The sequence below is a fragment of the Mesoplodon mirus genome, assembly GCF_964341445.2.
Source record: "Mesoplodon mirus genome assembly, chromosome: 1".
Lineage (NCBI taxonomy): Eukaryota > Metazoa > Chordata > Mammalia > Artiodactyla > Ziphiidae > Mesoplodon > Mesoplodon mirus.
The window spans coordinates 34,998,790-35,020,550 of record NC_138976.1 but is presented as its reverse complement, the minus strand read 5'-3'; the positions used below and the strand labels follow the sequence as shown (position 1 = coordinate 35,020,550).

The following is a 21,761-nucleotide window of genomic DNA, read 5'->3' as shown; positions in this document are numbered from 1 at the left end:
GCCTCACATTTCTGGAGGCTAGAAGTCCAAGATCAAGGTGGCAGCAGGGCTGGTTCACTCTGAGGGCTGTGAGGGAGGACATCTTCTGCTCCTCTCACCCTCCTGGTGGTTTGCTGGAAATACCCGACATTCCTTGGTTTATAGGTGCATCATCCCGATCTCTGCCTTCTTTTTCACATGGCATTCCCCCTGTGTGTGTGTGCATATTCCCCCCCCCCTTTTTTTTTTTTTTGCAGTAAGCGAGCCTCTCACTGTTGTGGCCTCTCCCGTTGCGGCACGTGGGATCTTCCTGGACCGGGTCACGAACCCGCGTCCCCTGCATCGGCAGGTGTACTCTCAACCACTGCGCCATCAGGGAAGCCCCCACCCCTTTTTTATAAAAACACAGTCATACTGGCTTAAGGCCCACCCTAATGACATCATCCCAACTTGACCATCTGCAAAAACGCTATTTCCAAATAAGGTCACACTCACAGGTACTGGGTATTAGGACTTAAACATCTTTGGCTGGGGTCGGGGAGGGGTACGGGGTGGGGGGAGGAATTCAACCCATAACATCTTGGTTCCAATGAAATCTTATGTGGATGTCCCCCCACCCCCGGCCGTGTGTCTGGGTTGGGGGGACAAAAGTAGACCAAAGCAGAACTTCTCTGATTGGCATGAGGGTGCTGAGTCCCTTCAGTCCTCTCAGTGTAGCCCCCTTCCTGTGGGCTCTAAGAGGGCTCTGCAGAGTATAGCTTAACGTTCCCTGGTTTTAGGGCAACTCAGTTGAGAGAAAGGGGACCTGGATTTATTTTTCCTTTTTTTTAAATGAGCACGTGTCAAAGATTTATTTAACTCTTTGATAAGAGAACCAGTAAGGTGTTACAACCAGGTCAAAGGAGCATTCAAGAACATACATTAACAAGGCAATCCGGAATGCGGAAAGGAATTTATAAATAAATGCAAAACTAGTCAATATCCACCCTGAGATAACCAACTGCATCTCCACTGGACAAAATTCATTTGCATTTCTATGGGCAAGAGTCATTTGCATTACTATCAGTTTTCCACCACTGACAGAGTTACAAAACAGCTCAAAGGCAACGAAAGGTGCAGCTAATCAGGAAGGGTGCGTTAGACAAGACACCTAGTGGTCTTTTAGGCCCATTTCAAAGACTTTCACAATTTTTCCTGGTAGAATATATGCCTCCCAGGTGTTAGGACCACCTGCTCATATATTACCAATCACCCAAGGCATTTACATCCCAGGGGAGGGGGGAGGGGGATGAGGGTCTGCTGGTTGGGGAGGAGGTGCCCTCCTTCAGGCCTCGGAACTATTAGGGTGGCCCCTCCTCTCCACCTCACCCACTGCTGCCCACAAGGCACAGACACGGGGAGGGGGAAGGGTAAGCTGGGACGAAGTGAGAGAGTGGCACTGACATATATACACTACCAAACGTAAAATCGATAGCTAGTGGGAAGCAGCCGCATAGCGCAGGGAGATCAGCTCGGTGCTTTGTGTCCACCTAGAGGGGTGGGGTAGGGAGGGTGGGAGGGAGGGAGACGCAAGAGGGAAGGGATATGGGAACATATGTATATGTATAACTGATTCACTTTGTTATAAAGCAGAAACTAACTCACCATTGTAAAGAAATTATACTCCAATAAAGATGTTAAAAAAAAAAAAACAGCAGGGAAATGGGAATTCAGTGTTTACAGGACTTCCTTAGCTCTTCCTGGGAGCCCAGGCTTTCTGGAATCCAGCACCAAGCTTTCTCCTCCTATCCTTTGCCCCTGTTGCCAAGTTCTTCCCCTCCTCTGGCCCTGGCCCCACCAAGTTTTCTCTCCCCATCCAGCACACGCTTCAGGGGTCAACCCGCCCTGGCCAGGCATCCCACTAGGGCCACTTCCCTGCACTGGAAGTCTCCCAGTCTCAAGATCAACCTTGTCTGTCCTCTGTCGCACCTTTCAGCTACTTTGAGCTTTCAAGCTGAAAGTCTGAAACCAGAGACCTAAATTTTTCTAATTCACTTAGTAGCTATGTGACCTCGGTGACACCTTTTTCCTAAACTTCAATTTCTGTCATCTTAAACCTCAGCATTATTGTCCATGTAAACGAGTATAGCAAGTGCTGTGGTCTTCCATCCAGATCCCCTGTGGGACCCAGGACTGGGACACTCATTCCCCCAGCTCATGACACAGCCCTTCCCTGGAAACTGCCCTCTGCCAAAGGGAGCTGCCTCACCTGAGGTCATGACCCCTCCCTGGGAGCAGCCAGCATGCCACGACTGGTCCAGGCGGGGAGTACAAACTCTCAGCCCTCTTGCCTCAATTTGGAACATCTCTGAAGGGCCACCTCAGTTTCACTGCTCCCCGTGGGATCAACTGGTGTCTCTGCTGCAACTAAATTACAGTTCAAGTCCTTCTGCCCAGTCCTGCCTCTTTCACTCCCTTACCCGTGTGCTCGCGTTATCCAATAAATTTCTTGCACCAAAGCCTTAAAGTCTCGGAGTCTGTTTCCTTGGCAACACAATACGAGGTAATGCTGAGGATCTAGCAGGGGCTCAAATATGCCACCAGCAAGTTATATGACCTCAAAAAAAAAAAAGTTATACAACCTCCATCAAGTCACTTCTCTCTGGCCTCAGTCAGAAAACTAAGAAAACCCTCAAATGGGGGTATCAGCCCAAATAACTGCTGTGTTTGAGCACCAACACTCTAACAGTTAGTTCCTGAATTCACAAACAGTAGCAGGATGGGTGTGTGCTTGGGAGACAGACATGAACCCCACCACTGCATGGGCTTCATCAACAGGCAATTCCCTGGGGATGCAGTTATGAGGAAGAAGGTCAGCCGGCCTTGGTACTGTTGGCTGAGAAGTGGAGCGGTGGAGGGTGGCTTGTTTTCTGCCTGCTCCAGTGGAAATTCCACATGATGGGGGAGGGGAGGTATCGCCCTGAGCAAGGGAAGCCAGCCTGAGATTGTTTTCCCTCCACATCCTGCCAGCCTCCCGAAACTGATATCCCTGGGAAAGCTGACATCTTACAGAGTTACGTTCCCCCGTAGGTCGGCATCATTGTGGCCAGGCCCTCTGCAGCCCAGATAAGGGCTGGGATCTTGTCAGTCAGCCACATGGCAGCAGCCACACTGGGGGTGAAGTTTCAGTCACTTTGGGGGTCACTGCTTCTTGCTCAGCAATGCTTAGAAGCAGAAGTACATGGTGGAGCCCTCAATCCCTTGACTAGGGAACAGGATGGTCCTGAAACTCACGTTTCTCATTCTTGCTTGAGATCAAGAGGGATCTTGGGAATCACACAGCCCAAAACACTGGTGGAACTGTACCCGACCCTCTCGCACACACATACATACTTCCAACTACTACCTGACTGAGATTCTTGCCACTTCACTCCCAAAGAAATAAACATACATAATTCAAGCTTACACAGATCTGCTTGCTAGTTGTGAGACTGTGGACAAACACAATGTTCCAAGGCTCAGTTTTTTCACGTCCAAAATGGGGATGAGTATTCGTGTGAGGAACACAAGCTGCTGTATGTAAACCCCAAAAATCTCACTGGCTTAACACAATAAAAGTTTATTTTTCTCTTGAAGTCCAAACCAGGTGTTACCGAGCAGTGGTTGACCTCCAAGATGTGATTCAAAAGCCAGTGTCTTCCAGTTTATATCCCAACATCACCGTGCTTGTCTTCACAAGATAGAGGAGAAAAGAACACGGAGGGTCAGAGATGTGTGAGTGGTATGCAGGCCAGGCCGGGAAGTAACACACGAGACCTTCACTAGCAAGTCTTTGCCCAAAACTCAGTCCTACCACCAGGCTTAACTGCCAAGGAGTTTGGGAAATCGAGTTTAGCTGTGTGCCCAACGGCAGGAAGCCAGCCAATCCCTGGCCACAGGATGATAACCTCAGAGCAATGTTGTAGAAGTAAATAAAATGATTCACACTCAGGTGCACAGTAAGTGTTCAATAGACATCAATTGTGGCAGATATTAACACCACAAGGGTGACAAAATAGGTCCCTGAGAAGTGGCTGGAGATGCTGCTTCAGACATGGGTCCTGCCCAGAAGGTTGACTTTGTTGAGCTTGGGCCCAAATGACAATCACGATAAGCTCACGGGGATGAACTCAAGCTCATGCTTCTGCTGACTCCCCTCGTGGGGTGGTGGGCTTCAGTTCTGAGTTAGGAGGAGGCAGGGGATCATGGATGCTTCGATTATACCTGCATGCTGGGACCAGTTTCTCCCTAAAATACCAGAAGTCTAACTAACATGACTTGGGACCACAAGAATTCATTAGCCTTCTCAGGACTCCCAGCCAGGCAATATGAAGGATGTATGTTCTCCCACTACTTTGATGCTGGCCCCACTCCTTGAGAAACAATAACCTTGGTCTTATTACTCTAGAGATATATTTGCCTCTTTTCTTCCTTATTTCAAAAGATCTCCATATATTACCTCCAAATGCCTCTAACTAAGACATTTGGGACAAAGGATCCATGCTCAAATGTCTTTTCTCTGACTTCCAAGTTTCTCTCTTAATAGCAAGACAGAGGAAAGGGACTGTATTAATGGAAACATATTGAAAATAAACAAAACCAGCAATTATTTGATACCCTCCAATCCATCACAAACACACACACCCACACGGGCAACATCAACAACTCTTGGCTTCATTTGTCATTTTGACTTGGGGGCATGGGGAAAACAGAGGGAAATGGGAAAGGAGAAAGCTGGGGGAAAAGGAAGATGAAGTATAACATAATTGGGACAGAAAGGTAAGTACAAGTTCTTTGGGGCTATAAGCTATATATCTTGTGAATTGCTGTCCCACCGCCTAAATAACTTTAGTTCTAGTAATCTAGGTTTATTTTAAGATAAACACCTTACAGCAAATAGTTTTTTTAGAGTTGAAAATGCAGGAAAACGAATAAAATGATTTTGTAACAAAATGCATTGGTCTTTTGCAAAATATTGGTTCACTGGCTTATGCAGATCTTCCAAAGTTTGGCTTGTTTTATTACACAATATCATACAATCCTGTTTGTTCCATAATTTGAAAAGATACATGCACCCCAATGTTCACTGCAGCACTATTTACAATAGCCAAGACATGGAAGCAACCTAAGTGTCTATTGACAGATGAAAGGATAAAGAAGATGTGGTACATATACAAAGGAATATTACTCAACCATAAAAAATGAAATAATGCCATTTGCAGCAACATGAATGGACCTAGAGATTATCATACTAAGTGAAGTAAGTCAGAAAGAGAAAGACAAATATCGTATATCATTTATATGTAGAATCTAAAAAAAAAGATATAAATGAACTTATTTGCAAATGAGAAACAGATTTACAGACAGAGAAAACAAACTTACGGTTACCAAAGGGGAATGGTGGGGTGGGAGGAGGGATAAATTAGGAGGTTGGTATTGACATATACACACTACTATACATAAAATAGATAATCAACAAGGACTTACTGTATAGCACAGGTGACTCTACTCAATATTCTGCAATAACCTATATGGGAAAACAACCTGAAAAAGAATAGATAAATGTATATGCATAACTGAATCACTTTGCTGTACAACTGAAACTAACACAACATTGAAAATCAACTATACCCCAATATAAAATTTAAAAAAATTTTACATCCTGTTTGCTGACTACCAATCTCATCAGAAAACTTTTTAAGTGTCGAGAAGCTGTCAAGCTCATGGTGGCAGAAACAAGTTTTCCAAAATTCTAATTTTTGCTTGAAAACTTGTACTTTTATCATGGGAAACAAATAACTGTCACTTGTTTTCCTTGAAGTAACTGGCTCGTTTTGTTCATTTTCAGGAAAATATCTGCCAAATACCCTAGTCTGAATAGGCACAGTTTGTCTGTCAGTCATTCTTGCAAACAAAAATGGTGTTCCGTGAAAAATAACCGATTAATTGCACTCTCAACTCAAACACACAAGTGCTTTTACTCAAGACAACCATCATATCGTGAATGCAGCAAAGATACTTCATATATACTTCAGCACTTAGAATATTTTTTAAATGAACCCAGAGGCCAAGATCTAATAAAATTAATAATTTTTTTACCACTTCCTCGGGTCAATCTTAAGTGAAACTGGCAGGTTTATTTTTTCACTTCAAATGAGTGGCAGCCCGGGATATAATGATGACTCTCTGATTCCTGCTAAGGACCCCATAGGTCTACACACCATTAGTTTCACACCATCAGTGCAAATGTCAACACCATGAAATAAGCAAATGACATCTTCATGCTATTATGAAAATAGTTTGACTCCGAAGAACTCCTGAAGGGGTCATGGGGATTTTTATGGATCCTCGGACCACACTTTTGAACAGCTGTTATAGATCAAGCTGAAGCCCTCCTCATCATCCACTAATCCCCATTCCTTCAACACCCACCACCTTCCTGGCACCAAAGTAACCACAACTATAAGATTGGTATAATATCCTTAATATGTAATTTTACATATGACTATATCCACTGAAAATCTATAGATTGTTTATTATTTTTACATGTAGATAAATATCACACTGTGCATGTAATTTTGCAATGTTTTATTCTCACAAAATCATGTATTTTTGAGCTTCATCCAGATTCAAACAGGTCTCACCCACTCTTCTAACTGTCAAGTATGCCATTAAATGTATTACCCATTTTATTTATCCATTGCTTTATGCAAATTTTTTTTCTGGGAGTGGGGCAGAGTCAAGATGGCAGTGTGGGAAGACACAGAGTTCATGTCTCCCCACAACTAGGGCACCTGCCGGATGCTGGTGGGGGACCTCTATGCCCAAGGAGATGGGAGGAACGCCCAAGCAAACTTGTAGGACTTGTGGGGAAAGAGTGGGGAGGAGAAGTGGAGGCAGGACAGTACCGGCTCCCCTGAGGGGTGGCTGAAAGGGCGGAGGGGTTCCCACGCCTGCAGGGACCCTTGGGGGCTCAGATCAGGAGGGAGCACACCCAGCATTTCCCCCGCCCAATCGGCCGGGGAAGTCTACCCAGCTCTTGGCTGGCTCCTACGCCCTCAGAGGCCCCCTCCGGGTCACGATGGTCCTGGGGGCATAGGTGGGAGGCTGGGAGAGAACAGGAGAGGCAGGTGGGAGGCGCCTTCCAAGATGGAAGGAGCAGGACAAGGAGCAGAGGGGGTTTGCCCTGCCCACTCAGCCTGGGAAGCCTACTGGGCTCCTAGGCCGGGTCCCCCACCCTCCAAGCCCCCACCCCCACCCTGGGGACCACACTGGTCCTGCAGGCATAGGAGGGAGGCCAGGGGAGAGCAGGAGAGGCAGGCAGGAGGGGACCTCCAGGACTGGAGGAGTAGGAGAGGGGCGGAGAGCATTGGCTCTGATCACTCCAGCACAGGAAGCCTTCTGGGCTCCCAGGTGGGTTCCCCCGCCCTTTGAGACCAGAGGTGGGAGGCATACCTGGGCTCCTTCTGTTCCATTTAGCCTAAGCCCCACACCCCACACCCCCCAGGGCCTTTTCCAGCCCTTTTCCCCGCCCACCACCCAAACCCCACCCCTGCTTAGGCCCCACCCTCCACAGCCAAGGCCTTGTCCACCTTTTTCTTTTTTCTTTTTTTTTTTCTCCTCTTTTTTACTGTTGTGGTTGTTTCACCTTCCAGTTGTTGTTGCATCTATATTTTTATTTTTATATTCTTTCTAACATGTTAGTTTCCTAGTCTAATTTTATTTTTTTACTTTGTTATTGTCATCCTTCTTTTTTTTTTTTTGACCCCCCTGCTTGGCCTGCTGAATCTTGGTCCATGAGCCAGGGGTCAGGCCAAAGCTCCTGTGGTTGGAGCTCCGAGTCTGAACCACTGGATTGACAGAAAACCTCAGAGCCTAGGGAATATTCATCAGAGTGAGATCTCCTGGAGGTCCTCATCTACAAACTCCAGTGTTGGAAGCCTCAGGCCAAACAACCAGTAAGAAAGGAACACAATCCCACTCATTAAAAAAAAAAAAAAAAAAAAAAGAGACAGCAAAAACATATGTCACAGGTGAAGAAGCAAGGTAAAAACCTAAAACACCAAATAAATGAAGAGGAAATAGGCAATCTACCTGAAAAAGAATACATAGTAATGACAGTAGAGATGATCCAGAATCTCGGAAATAGAATGGAAGCACAGATTGAGAAGATACAAGAAATGTTTAACAAAGATCTACAAGAAATAAAGAACAAACAAACAGAGACGAACAACACAATAACTGAAATGAAAAATACACTAGAAGGAATCAATAACAGAATAACTGAGGCAGAAGAACGGATAAGTGAGCTGGAAAAAAAAATGGTGGAAATAACTGCCAAGGAGCAGAATAAAGGAAAAAGAATGAAAAGAATTGAAGACAATCCCAGAGACCTCTGGGACAACACTAAACACACCAACATTTGACTTATAGGGGTCCCAGAAGAAGAAGAGAAAAAGAAATGGTCTGAGAAAATATTTGAAGAGATTATAGTGGAAAACTTCCTTAACATGGGAAAGGAAAGAGTCCCCCAAGTCCAGGAAGCACAGAGAGTCCCATACAAGATAAACCCTAGGAGAAACACACCAAGACACATATTAATCAAACTAACAAAACTTAAATTCAAAGAAAAAATATTAAAAGCAGCAAGGGAAAAACAAAAAATAACATACAAAGGAATCCCCATAAGGTTATCAGCTGATTTTTCAGCAGAAACTCTGCAGGCCAGAAGGGAGTGGCAGGATATACTTAAAGTGATAAAGAGAAAAATGTACAACCAAGATTAGTCTGTGCAGCAAGGATTTCATTCAGATTTGATGGAGAGATCAAAAGCTTTTCAGCTTTCAGCAAAAGCTAAGAGAATTCAGCACCACCAAACCAGTTTTACAACAAATGCTAAAGAAACTTCTCTAGGCAGGAAACACAAGAGAAGAAAAAGACCCACAAAAACAAACCCAAAACAATTAAGAAAATGGTAGTAGGAACATATATACCGATAATAACCTTGACTGTAAATGGATTAAATGCTCCAACGAAAAGACACAGACTGGCTGAATGGATACAAAAACAAGACCCATATATATGTTGTTTACAAGAGACCCACTTCAGACCTAGGGACACATACAGACTGAAAGTGAAGGGATGTATAAAGATATTCCATGCAAATGGAAATCAAAAGAAAGCTGGAGGGCTTCCCTGGTGGTGCAGTGGTTAAGAATCCGCCTGCCACTGCAGGGGACACAGGTTCATGCCCTGGTCCAGGAAGATCCCACATGCCATGGAGCAACTAAGCCTGTGCGCCACAACTACTGAGCCCACGTGCTACAATTACTGAAGCCCGTGTGCTTAGAGCCCGTGCTCCACAACAAGAGATGCCACTGCAATGAGAAGCCCACGCACCGCAACGAAGAGTAGCCCCTGCTCATGACAACTAGAGAAAGCCCACACGCAGCAACAAAGACCCAAGGCAGCCAAAAATAATAAAATAAATAAAATAAACGAATTTTTTTTAAAAAAAGAAAAGCTGGAGTAGAAATACTCCTACCAGACAAAATACACTTTAAAATAAAGACTGTTATAAGCGATAAGGAAGAACACTACATATGATCAAGGGATCAACCCAAGGAGAAGATATAACAATTATAAATGTTTATGCACCCAGCATAGGAGCACCTCAATACATAAGGCAAATGTAAACAACCATGAAAGGGGAAATCAACAGTAACACAATAATGGTAGGGGACTTAACACCCCACTTACATCAATGGATGGATCATCCAAACAGAAAATAAATAAGGAAACACAAGCTTTAAATGACACAACAGACCAGATAGATTTAATTGATATTTATAGAACATTCCAGTCGAAAGTGGCAGAATACACTTTCTTCTCAAGTGCACATGGAACATTCTCCAGGATAGATCACATCTTGGGTCACAAATCAAGCCTCGGAAAATTTAAGAAAATTGAAATTGTATCAAGCATCTTTTCTGACCACAACACTATGAGACTGGAAATCAATTACAGGAAAAAAACTGTAAAAAACACAAATACATGGAGCCTAAACAGTGCACTACTAAATAACCAAGAGATCACTGAAGAAATCAAAAATACATAGAAACAAATGACAATAAAAACACGATGACCCAAAACCCACAGGACACAGGGAAAGCAGTTCCAAGAGGGAATTTTATAGCAATTCAATCTCACCTCAAGAAACAAGAAAGATCTCAAGTAAACAATCTAACCCTACACCTAAAGCAACTAGAGAAAGAAGAACAAACAAAACCCAAAGTTAGTAGAAGGAAAGAAATCATAAAGATCACATTGGAAATAAATGAAAAAGAAATGAAGCAAACAATAGCAAAGAACAATAAAACTAACTTTGAGAAGATAAACAAAATTGATAAACACTTAGCCAGATTCATCAAGAAGAAAAGGGAGAGGACGCAAATCAATAAAATTACAAATGAAAAACGAGAAATCACAACTGACACTGCAGAAACACAAAGGATTATAAGAGACTACTACAAACAACTATATGCCAATAAAATGGACAACCACGAAGAAATGGATAAATTCTTGGAATGGTACAATTTCCCAAGACTGAACCAGGAAGAGTTAGAAAATATAAACAGACCTATCACAAGTAATGAAACTGAAACTGTAATTTAAATCTTCCAACAAACAAAAGTCCAGGACCAGATGGATGCACAGGCGAATTCTATCAAACATTTAGAGAAGAGCTAACACTTATCCTTCTCAAACTCTTCCAAAAAATTGCAGAGTGAGGAACACTCCCAAATTCATTCTATGAAGCCACCATCACCCTGATACCAAAACCAGACAAAGATATCACAGAAAAAGAAAATTATAGACCAATATCACTGATGAACATAGATGCAAAAATCCTGAACAAAATACTAGCAAACAGAATCCAACAACACATTAAAAGGATCATACACCATGATCAAGTGGGATTTATCTCAGGGATGCAAGGATTCTTCAATATATGCAAATCAATCAATGTGATACACCATATTAACAAATTAAGAATAAAAACCATATAATCATCTCAATGGGTGCAGAAAAAGCTTTTGACAAAATTCAACACCCACTTATGATAAAAACTCTCCAGAAAATGGGCACAGAGGGAACCTACCTCAACATAATAAAGGCCATATACAACAAACCCACAGCAAGCATTATACTCAATGGTGAAAAACTGAAAGCATTTCCACTAAGATCAGGAAGAAGAAAAGGTTGCCCACTCTCACCACGATTATTCAACATAGTTTTGGAAGTCCTAGCCATGGCAATCAGAGAAGAAAAAGAAATAAAAGGAATACAAATTGGAAAAGAAGAAGTAAGTCTGTCACTGTTTGCAGATGACATGATACTATACATAGAAAATCCTAAAGATGCCACCAGAAAACTACTAGAATTAACCAATGAATTTGGTAAGGTTGCAGGATACAAAATTAATGCACAGAAATTTCTGGCATTCCTATACACTAACAATGAAAAATCAGAAAGAAAAATTAAGGAATCAATCCCATTTACCACTGCAACAAAAAGAATAAAATACCTAGGAATAAACCTGCCTAAGGAGGTGAAAGACTTATACTCAGAAAACTATAGAACACTGATGAAAGAAATCAAAGATGACATAAACAGATGGAGAAATATACCATTCTTGGATTGGAAGAATCAACATTGTGAAAATGCCTATACTACCCAAAGCAACCTACAGATTCAATGCAATCCCTGTCAAACTACCAATGGCATTCTTCACAGAATTAGAACAAGAAGTTTTACAGTTCGTATGGAAACACAAAAGACCCCAAATAGCCCAAGCAATATTGGGAAAGAAAAATGGAGCTGGAGGAATCAGGTTCCCCAACTTCAAACTACACCACAAAGCTACAGTAATCAAGACAATGTGGTACTGGCACAACAGAAATATAGATCAATGGTACAGGATAGAAAGCCCAAAGATAAACCCATGCACACATGGTCACCTAATTTGACAAAGGAGGCAAGAACATACAATGCAGAAAAGACAGCCTCTTCAGTAAGTGGTGCTGAGAAAACTGGACAGCTACACGTAAAAGAATGAAATTAGAACCCTCCCTAACACCATACACAAAAATAAACTTCAAATGGATTAAAGACCTAAATGTAAGACCAGACACTATAAAACTCTTGGAGGAAAACATAGGAAAAACACTCTTTGACATAAACCACAGCAAGATCTTTTTTGACCTACCTCCTACTAGAGTAATGAAAATAAAAACAAAAATAAACAAATGGGAGCTAATTAAACTTAAAAGCTTTTGCACAGCAAAGGAAACCATAAACAAGACAAAAAACCCTCAGAACGGGAGAAAATATTTGCAGATGAAACAACGGACAAAGGATTAATCTCCAAAATATACAAACAGTTCATGGATCTCAATGTCCAAAAAACAAACTATCCAATTAAAAAATGGGTGGAAGACCTAAATAGATATTTCACTAAAGAAGACATACAGATGGCCAAGAGGCACATGAAAAGCTGCTCAACATCCCTAATTATTAGAGAAATGCAAATCAAAACTACAATGAGGTATCACTTCACAGAATGGCCATTATCAAAAAATCTAGAAACAGTAAATGCTGGAAAGGGTATGGTGAAAAGGAAACCCTCCTGCACTGCTGATGTGAATGTAAATTGATACAGCCACTATGAACAGTATGGAGGTTCCTTAAAAAGCTAAAAATAGACTAACATATGACCCAGCAATCCCACTACTGGGCATATACCCTGAGAAAACCATAATTCAAAAAGAGTCATGTAACACAATGTTCATTGCAGCTATTTACAGCTATTTACAATAGCCAGGACATGGAAACAACCTAAACGTCCATTGACAGATGAATGGATAAAGATGTGGCACATATATACAATGGAATAGATGTGTATATACATATATACTCAGCTATAAAAAGAAATAAAATTGAGTTACTTGTAGTGAGGTGGATAGACCTAGACACTGTCATACAGAGTGAAATAAGTCAGAAAGAGAAGAACAAATGCCGTACGCTAATGCATATATATATATATGGAATCTAAAAAAAAAAAATGGTATTGATGAACCTAGTGGCAAAGGCAGGAATAAAGACGTAGACATAGAGAATAGATTTGAAGACACAGGTCGGGGAAGGGGAAGCTGGGGCAAAGTGAGAGAGTGGCATGGACATATATACACTACCAAATGTAAAATGGATGGCTAGTGGGAAGCAGCCGTGTAGCACAGGGAGATCAGTTCGGGGCTTCGCAACAACCTAGAGGGGTGGGATAGGAAAGGTGGGAGGGAGATGCAAGAGGGAGGGGATATGGGGATATATGTATGCATACGGCTGATTCACATTGTTGTACAACAGAAAATAACACAGTATTGTGAAGCAATTATACTCCAATAAAGATCTATTTTAAAAAAAAGATTTTTTCTTCTCTTGAAAATATTAGTCTTACTTTTCTTTACATTTTTTAAGCATGCCTTTGGGACCATATTATGAAGTGTTCCATACATAGAAAAGGCTGTAAAGAACATGCATGTGCTGTAGAGAATAACATATGAATGGCTCCCCAAGGACAAGGGTGCACTCACACCCCTGCAAGAGCCTCAGAAAGAGCCTCCGATGTGGTGGGGACTGGTGTGGACAGGCCAGGGTGAGCGGGTCTGGTTTCTCACTCATGAGGTTGGCAGGGCTTCAGGTACCCCATGAAAACATGAAAAGACATCATTCTTGAAGGTTAAGATGAAACTTGCTATTTTACTCACAGACAAGGCCCCCCCTTTTCTGGGACTGAAAGATACACAAAGTTTCCTTGTTTCCCCTAAAGTGGGGGTGCTCAGGTAGGAAAGACAGGTCATTTTCCACTGTTCCCTTTCAGCACAAGAAAGCACAGTGATTTTTTTTTAATGCTTTTCACATTTCTGAGGTCCCCAGGTTATACCGTGACGAACAAGTGATTGATTCCATCGGCAGCTATGAGAACTTTCTGCATTTTTATTTTTAAAAGTGGTTACTATGTAGTCGGGGTTTTTGAATTTCTTTTTCAGACAGTTTAAAAAAAGAGGGAAGGTTCTGAGGTTGGAGTTGAGGTTCAGAGGAACAAACTGGACTTGGAGTGGATCAGAGATGAGTGTGATTTGCAGTTCTGGGACTGGGTAGTTGTGTGACGTTGAGCAGGTCACGTAGAGCCTCTGAACTTCAGTTTCTGCATTTGTCAAGGGACACCTTCCTCATCCCCTCGCTGGGATTATCACACCAGACACTGTGGCCAGGGTGTCCGGCACGATATCAGCGCACAATGAGCAACAACTAGGGATGCTCATTCGTCAGCCACAGGAGTTATACCAGAACTAAGGGATTCTTTTAATGATCAGAATTATGGATTTGACTTGAATCTACGAGTCTGAGAAATGTTATAAATACAACTTAACTCTTCATTCCTCCTGAGCTGCCATTCAAACTAAACTTTCTGCAATCGGCTTCCACCCCACCACTCCTCGGAAACTTTCTTCCCAAAGCAGCCATGACGTCACAGGCAGAACCCAATGGCATTTCTGTGCCCTCTTCCTATCCAACTTCTCCATAGAACTGATGCCACTGACAGCTCACTGCATTTTGAGACTCTGCCCTCTTTGTCTGCTCTGACTCTTTTTTCTCCTGGCTTTCCCAAGCTCCCGGGCAACAGCATCCTTCATGGACGCCTACCTGGCACTGTTCCTCGGGGCTTGCTCTTCAGCCCTCATCTCGTCTCACTTTTCACTTCTCTCCCTGAGTGATCTCGTTTGCTCACACATACAGGTAAGACCCATATTTCCATCTCCAGACCTGGCCTCTCCCTGAACTTCAGATTCTGCTTTCTGACTCTGTAATGATCCCCTCCATGCTGCAATCCCCCAGACGTCTTTAAAGTTGCTGCGTCCAAAATTCACCATCCCAGATGCCTGCATCCCGAATATGTGCTTCCTTCTGTTGGACCCACTGGGGTGAATTCCCTGTCACCACCCACTTGGTGCTCTAAGTGAGGAATATTAATGAAGCCTAGAAGCATCTTAGTAGTCACCAGTTGTGTAAAAGCTGCGTCCTTTTTAAAAAATACACCTCTCTGCTGGAACTCTCCAGTCTGTCCTCACCTGCCTGGTTCAGGTCCCTCCTAAGTGACCCCTCTGTCTTTAGTCTAGTGTCCTTCAAATCCAGGCTCCAATGTGCATCCAGGATGATCTTTCTAAAGCCCTCACACGCACACATAGAGGTGACATACTGAGTGCCAACTTGATGTGACCATATAATTTATCAGCCGAACAGAGACACTTTTGATCATGAAAGGGTGTGCTATGAACAATTACACTAGAACAACAGATATATCCTAAGTCTATGCCAGGCACTGTGCTAAGTGCTTTATACACCAATACCCTTATCAGGTAGCTATTATTATTATTATTATTATTACTATTATTATTACTTAAAGGTGAGGACATTGAGGCTTGCAGAGGTTAAATGGCTGGCCCATGAGCATACAGCTAGAACCCCACAGTTGGCATAAGTGAGATTCAAACTCAGCAACATCTGACCCTGGAGCTCAAACTCTTATTTGAAATCATCATCCTTTTATTAAAAAAAATGTGTTATGCCTTCCTTTTATTTCACAACAAAGCTTTCATGGTCTGACATAACCCTTGCCTTCTCTCTGACCTCCTCTCCGACCTCCTCTCCATAGGAACCGTTCCCTGCAGTGGGGCACAACCACTGGCTGCTTCTCACCTCAGTGCACTTGCTCTTTGCTTTTCCCAGATATCTTAATCTGATTCCTTATACTCCATCAAACAGCTCACATGTGATCCCTGCAGGTTAGATGCACCTCCACTGGGCTCACTCAGCATCCTGTGTACATATAAATCAGAACCCCATGAGTAAAGTTTGCTCAGTTGTCTTCTTCAAACTATTGTTGTTGAATGCTTTGTTTATTTTCCTTCCAATGGCCCTGCTTTCTGATAAATTTGTTTCAAACTATAATTTTTCCCTCTAAATACTACTTTGTGCCTCATGAATTTTGACATATGATGATCTTTTTAACCCAAGGATTTGGGGGATTATTTTTGTTTTTGATTTGTTTTTGTTGTTTGTTGTTTTCCAGAAAAAGGAGTTTTTTTAACTCTTTTATTGTTATTGATTTCTAATTTTATTGCATTATAATTACAGAACATAGTCTGCATGACACTGAATAAAATAATCTTTGGAATAAATTGATCTTTTTCTGTGGCCTAGAACATGGCCAATATTAATAAATATACAAGGTACGATCCAAATGTACATATTCTATGGTTATTATCAAAAAGGCAAGATATAAAAAATGTTGGAGACGATGTGGAGAAAAGGGAGCCCTCATACACTGTTGGTGGGAATGTAAATTAGTGCAGTCACTATGGAAAACAGTAAAGAGGTTCCTCAAAAAATTAAGAATAGAACTACTATAACATTCAGGTATCTCACTTCTGGGTATTTATCTAAAGAATACGAAAACACTAATTGAAAAGATACATGCACCTCTATGTTCACTGAAGCATTATTTACAATAGCCAAGGTATGAAAACAACCTAAGTGCCCATCAATGTATGAGTGTGGAATACTACTCAGCCATAAAAGAAAGATGAAATCTTGCCATTCGAACAAAATGGATGGACCTTGTGGGTATTATGCTAAGTAAAATAAGTCAGACAGAGAAAGACAAATACCATATGATTTCACACATATGTAGAATATAAAAAATGGTTTTAAATAAATGAATAGACCAAACCAAATAAAAACAAACAAATAAATACAGAGGAAAGAGTAGTGGTTAGCAGAGGGGAAGGGGAGTAGGGGGGAGGGTGAAACAGGTAAAGGGGATCAACTGAATGCTGACAGATGGAAACTATACTTTTGGTGGTGAGCACAATGCAGCGTATACAGAGGCATAAACATAATGTTGCACATATTAAAAAAGTACATATTCTATTAGTTGGATATATGTGATATGTATCTATTTTTTCAGGCTTATTAGTCATGTTATGTAATTCTTCTATATTTGCTTATTTTATCAATAAGTGTGCTCTGTCAATTGGTGCCCCAGAAGGCTATATTAAATTCCAACTACCAGGCTTCCCTGGTGGCGCAGTGGTTGAGAGTCCGTCTGCCGATGCAGGGGACACAGGTTCGTGCCCCGGTCCAGGAGGATCCCACATGCCGCAGAGCGGCTGGGCCTGTGAGCCATGGCCGCTGAGCCTGTGCATCCAGAGCCTGTGCTCCGCAACGGGAGAGGCCACAACAGTGAGAGGCCCGTGTACCATAATAAAAAAAAATTCCAACTACCCTTTTTAAAAATTCTATTCCCAGCACTTAGTACGGTACTAGATGCAATACAGTTTGTCTTTGAATAAACGAAGATACTGCCATGACTTTCTTGATACCTAGGATTCACCTTATTAGAAACAAGTCCCATAGAGCCCAGCTGAACTTACCTTTAGTTGTGACTCAACACGTCCTTGTCCACTCCAGTGCCACCCCACTAGAGGAGAAGTGTTACAGAGTGGCCAGAGACCAGGGCCTTGGAAAGGGCCAAGGCAAAAGAGGGGCACTGGTGCTTAAACTTCATTAATTTTGGCAACTCTTTCATTTCTGAAAGTGCTTTCTCCTGCCTTAGCTATTTGGTTTTAACTTCATGCCAGTACCACCAGGGAAGCAAGGCAGGCTTTATTATCCCAGATCTACAGCTGAGAGTCTGAAGGACTAGATCATAATATGGGTCACACAGTTAATCATAGAGAACGATAGGTAATGATGAAGAAGCCCAGTTCAGTGTTCTTTCCACAGCAGTAGGCAGAAGCCCACTCATCACTTTAAAAAATTAAAGGGCACCTCATTTTGAAACATGTTTGAGAATTTGATTATCTCCCCTTCAATTAATTCATGATCACCAGATCATGGTAAATCAACAACAACAATTATATGGAGGAAACTGCTGGTGGGAATATAAAATGGTGCAGCTACTGTGGAAAACCATCTAGAAGTCCCTCAAGAAGCTGAACATAGAGTTAACATATAATCCAGCAATTCCACTCCCTGGTATTTACCCAAGAGAATTGAAAATTTATGTTCGTCCAAAAACGTATATCTAAATGTTCATAGCAGCATTATTCATAATTGCTAAAAAATGGAAACAACCCAAACGTCTATCCATTGATAAATGAATAAACAAAATGTGGTATGTCTATACTTCGGAATATTGTTCAGACATAAAAAGGAAGGACTGATATATGCTACAATATGGATGAACTCCGAAAACATTATGCTCTGTGAAAAAAGCCAGACACAAAAGGCCACGACTTGCATGATTACATTTATGTGAAATGCCTGGAATAGACAAATTCATAGGGATAGAAGGTAAATTAGTGGTTTTCAGGGGCTGTGGAAGGGGAAAATGAGGACAGACTGCTAATGAGTATGGATTTCTCTTAGGGGGTGACAAAAATATTCTGGAATTAGATATGACAATAGTTGCACAACCTTGTATTTATTATACTAAAAACCAGTGAACTGTGTGCTTTAGAAGGGTGAACTTGATGCCATATGAATCATATCTCAATTTTTTAAAAGCGTATGGCAAATCAAGAATCATAGATCACTGCTCTAAACACCAAAAGAAAATCCTCCCCCCACAAAAAAAGAAAAGAAAATTCTGAGGAAGCAGCACAGCACACAGGAGTGTGAACTTTGGAAAAAGATGGAGCATGTTCAGGGCAGAAAGAGAGACACAGACGTAGAGAACAAACGTATGGACATCAAGTGGGGAAAGTGGCTGGGGGGTGGGGTGGTGGGGGTGGGGTGATGAATTGGGAGATTGGGGGGATTGACATGTATACACTGATGTGTATAAAATAGATAACTAATAAGAACCTGCTGTGTAAAAAAATAAATAAAATAAAATTCAAAAAAAAATAAAATTCAAAATAAAAAAAAAGAAAAAGATGGAGCATGTTCAAATTCTACCCTTCCAATTATGACTTCCAGAACTTGGGCATTTTATTTAATTTCTCTAAGCATCGATTTTCTTACCTGTAAAATGAGGGCAATATTACCTATTTCATGGGGTGGTTGTGAGGATTAAATGAAACCATTCATGTGAGACAGCTAGTACAATACTACACACTTAATAGGTATCGATAAATGACTGATACTATCATTATTACTTTTATTATCACTATTATGATCATTTTCACATCTTTCAGATCTCTCATATCTAATAATTTTTTAGTGCTATTCTTATTTGACACATCTAATAACAGATTGTGAGGGTTTCCAGTTTCTATGAGCATAATCGTGGCAAATTCTTCAAAACATGGCTTAAAGGGAAGTCTATTTTTAGTATACTGAGATATCTACTGTGCCTGTTGCATGAAATAAATAATAATTAGCAAAACAGCTGCCAAAAAGCATGTCACGGGAATTCATTCACTACTTTGTTATAAATAGCAGTAGAAATGTTTGCCCATTGCGCCCCCTTGCGTATGTTCAGGAGAACTACCTTTACTCTAGAGAGGAGGAACCTTAGAGTGTTGCAGTTCAAACTGTGGTCCTAACCTGGAAGAAATTGACAAATTCTGAGAAACGTACAGCCTTCCGAGACTGAACCAGGAAGAAATAGAAAATATGAACAGACCAATCACAAGGAATGAAATTGAAACTGTGATTTTAAATCTTCCAACAAACAAAAGCCCAGGACCAGATGGCTTCACAGGCGAATTCTACCAAACATTTAGAGAACAGCTAACACCTATCCTCAAACTCTTCCAAAATATAGCAGAGGGAGGAACACTCCCAAACTCATTCTATGAGGCCATCATCACCCTGATACCAAAACCAGACAAAGAGGTCACAAGAAAAGAAAACTACAGACCAATAACACTGATGAACATAGATGCAAAAATCCTCAACAAAATATTAGCCAACAGAATCCAACAGCACATTAAAAGGATCATACACCATGAACAAGTGGGGTTTATCCCAGGAATGCAAGGATTCTTCAATATATGCAAATCAATCAATGTGATACACCAGGTTAACAAATTGAAGGAGAAAAATCATATGATGCAGAGAAAGCTTTCGACAAAATTCAACACCCATTTATGATAAAAACCCTCCAGAAAGTAGGCATAGAGGGAACTTACCTCAACATAATAAAGGCCATATACGACAAACCCACAGCCAACATCTTCCTCAATGGTGAAAAACTGAAACCATTTCCACTAAGATCAGGAACAAGACAAGGCTGCCCACTCTCACCACTATTATTCAACATAGTTTTGGAAGTTTTAGCCACAGCAATCAGAGAAGAAAAAGAAATAAAAGGAATCCAAATCAGAAAAGAAGAAGTAAAGCTGTCACTGTTTGCAGATGATACTATACATAGAGAATCCTAAAGATGCTATCACAAAACTACTAGAGCTAATCAGTGAATTTGATAAAGTAGCAGGATACAAAATTAATGCACAGAAATATCTTGCATTCCTATACACTAATGATGAAAAATCTGAAAGGGAAATTAAGAAAACACTCCCATTTACCACTGCAACAAAAAGAATAAAATATCTAGGAATAAACCTACCTAAGGAGACAAAAGACCTGTATGCAGAAAATTATAAGACACTAATGAAAGAAATTAAAGATGATACAAATAGATGGAGAGACATACCATGTTCTTGGATTGGAAGAATCAACATTGTGAAACTGACTCTACTACCCAAAGCAATCTACAGATTCAATGCAATCCCTATCAAATTACCACTGGCATTTTTCACAGAACTAGAACAAAAAATTTCACAATTTGTATGGAAACACAAAAGACCCCGAATAGCCAAAGCAATCTTGAGAATGAAAAACGGATCTGGAGGAATCAGGCTCCCAGACTTCAGACTACACTACAAAGCTACAGTAATCAAGAGAGTATGGTACTGGCACAAAAACAGAAATATAGATCAATGGAACAGGATAGAAAGCCCAGAGATAAACCCACGCACATATGGTCACCTTATCTTTGATAAAGGAGGCAAGAATATACAATGGAGAAAAGACAGCCTCTTCAATAAGTGGTCCTGGGAAAACTGGACAGCTACATGTAAAAGAATGAAATTGGAACACTCCCTAACATCATACACAAAAATAAGCTCAAAATGGATTAAAGACCTAAATGTAAGGCCAGACACTATCAGACTCTTAGAGGAAAACATAGGCAGAACACTTTATGACATTAATCACAGCAAGATCCTTTTTGACCCACCTCTTAGAGAAATGGAAATAAAAACAAAAACAAACAAATGGGACCTAATGAAACTTAAAAGCTTTTGCACAGCAAAGGAAACCATAAACAAGACGAAAAGACAACCCTGAGAATGGGAGAAAATAGTTGCAAACGAAGCAACTGACAAAGGATTAATCTCCAAAATACAGAAGCAGCTCATGAAGCTCAATATCAAAAAAACAAACAACCCAATCCAAAAATGGGCAGAAGACCTAAATAGACATTTCTCCAAAGAAGATATACAGATTGCCAACAAACACCTGAAAGAATGCTCAACATCATTAATCATTAGAGAAATGCAAATCGAAACTACAATGTGATATCATCTCACACCGGTCAGAATGGCCATCATCAAAAAATCTAGAAACAATAA

General features: G+C 41.2%; 1 protein-coding gene across 3 annotated transcripts in view; it reads right to left on the bottom strand.

Annotated features, from left to right (window-relative positions):
- The window catches only part of PALM2AKAP2 (PALM2 and AKAP2 fusion), a 628,408-nt gene that overhangs the window by 538,425 nt on the left and 68,222 nt on the right, over positions 1 to 21,761 (bottom strand). For 2 of the 3 annotated variants that reach the window (XM_082627559.1, XM_082627558.1), the window contains exon 4: positions 5,485 to 5,541. The exons of the other annotated variant lie outside the window; for it this stretch is intronic. The gene's annotated coding sequence lies outside the window, so the exon portion shown is untranslated. The remainder of the gene's footprint in view (positions 1 to 5,484; positions 5,542 to 21,761) is intronic. 3 annotated transcript variants of the gene reach the window in all.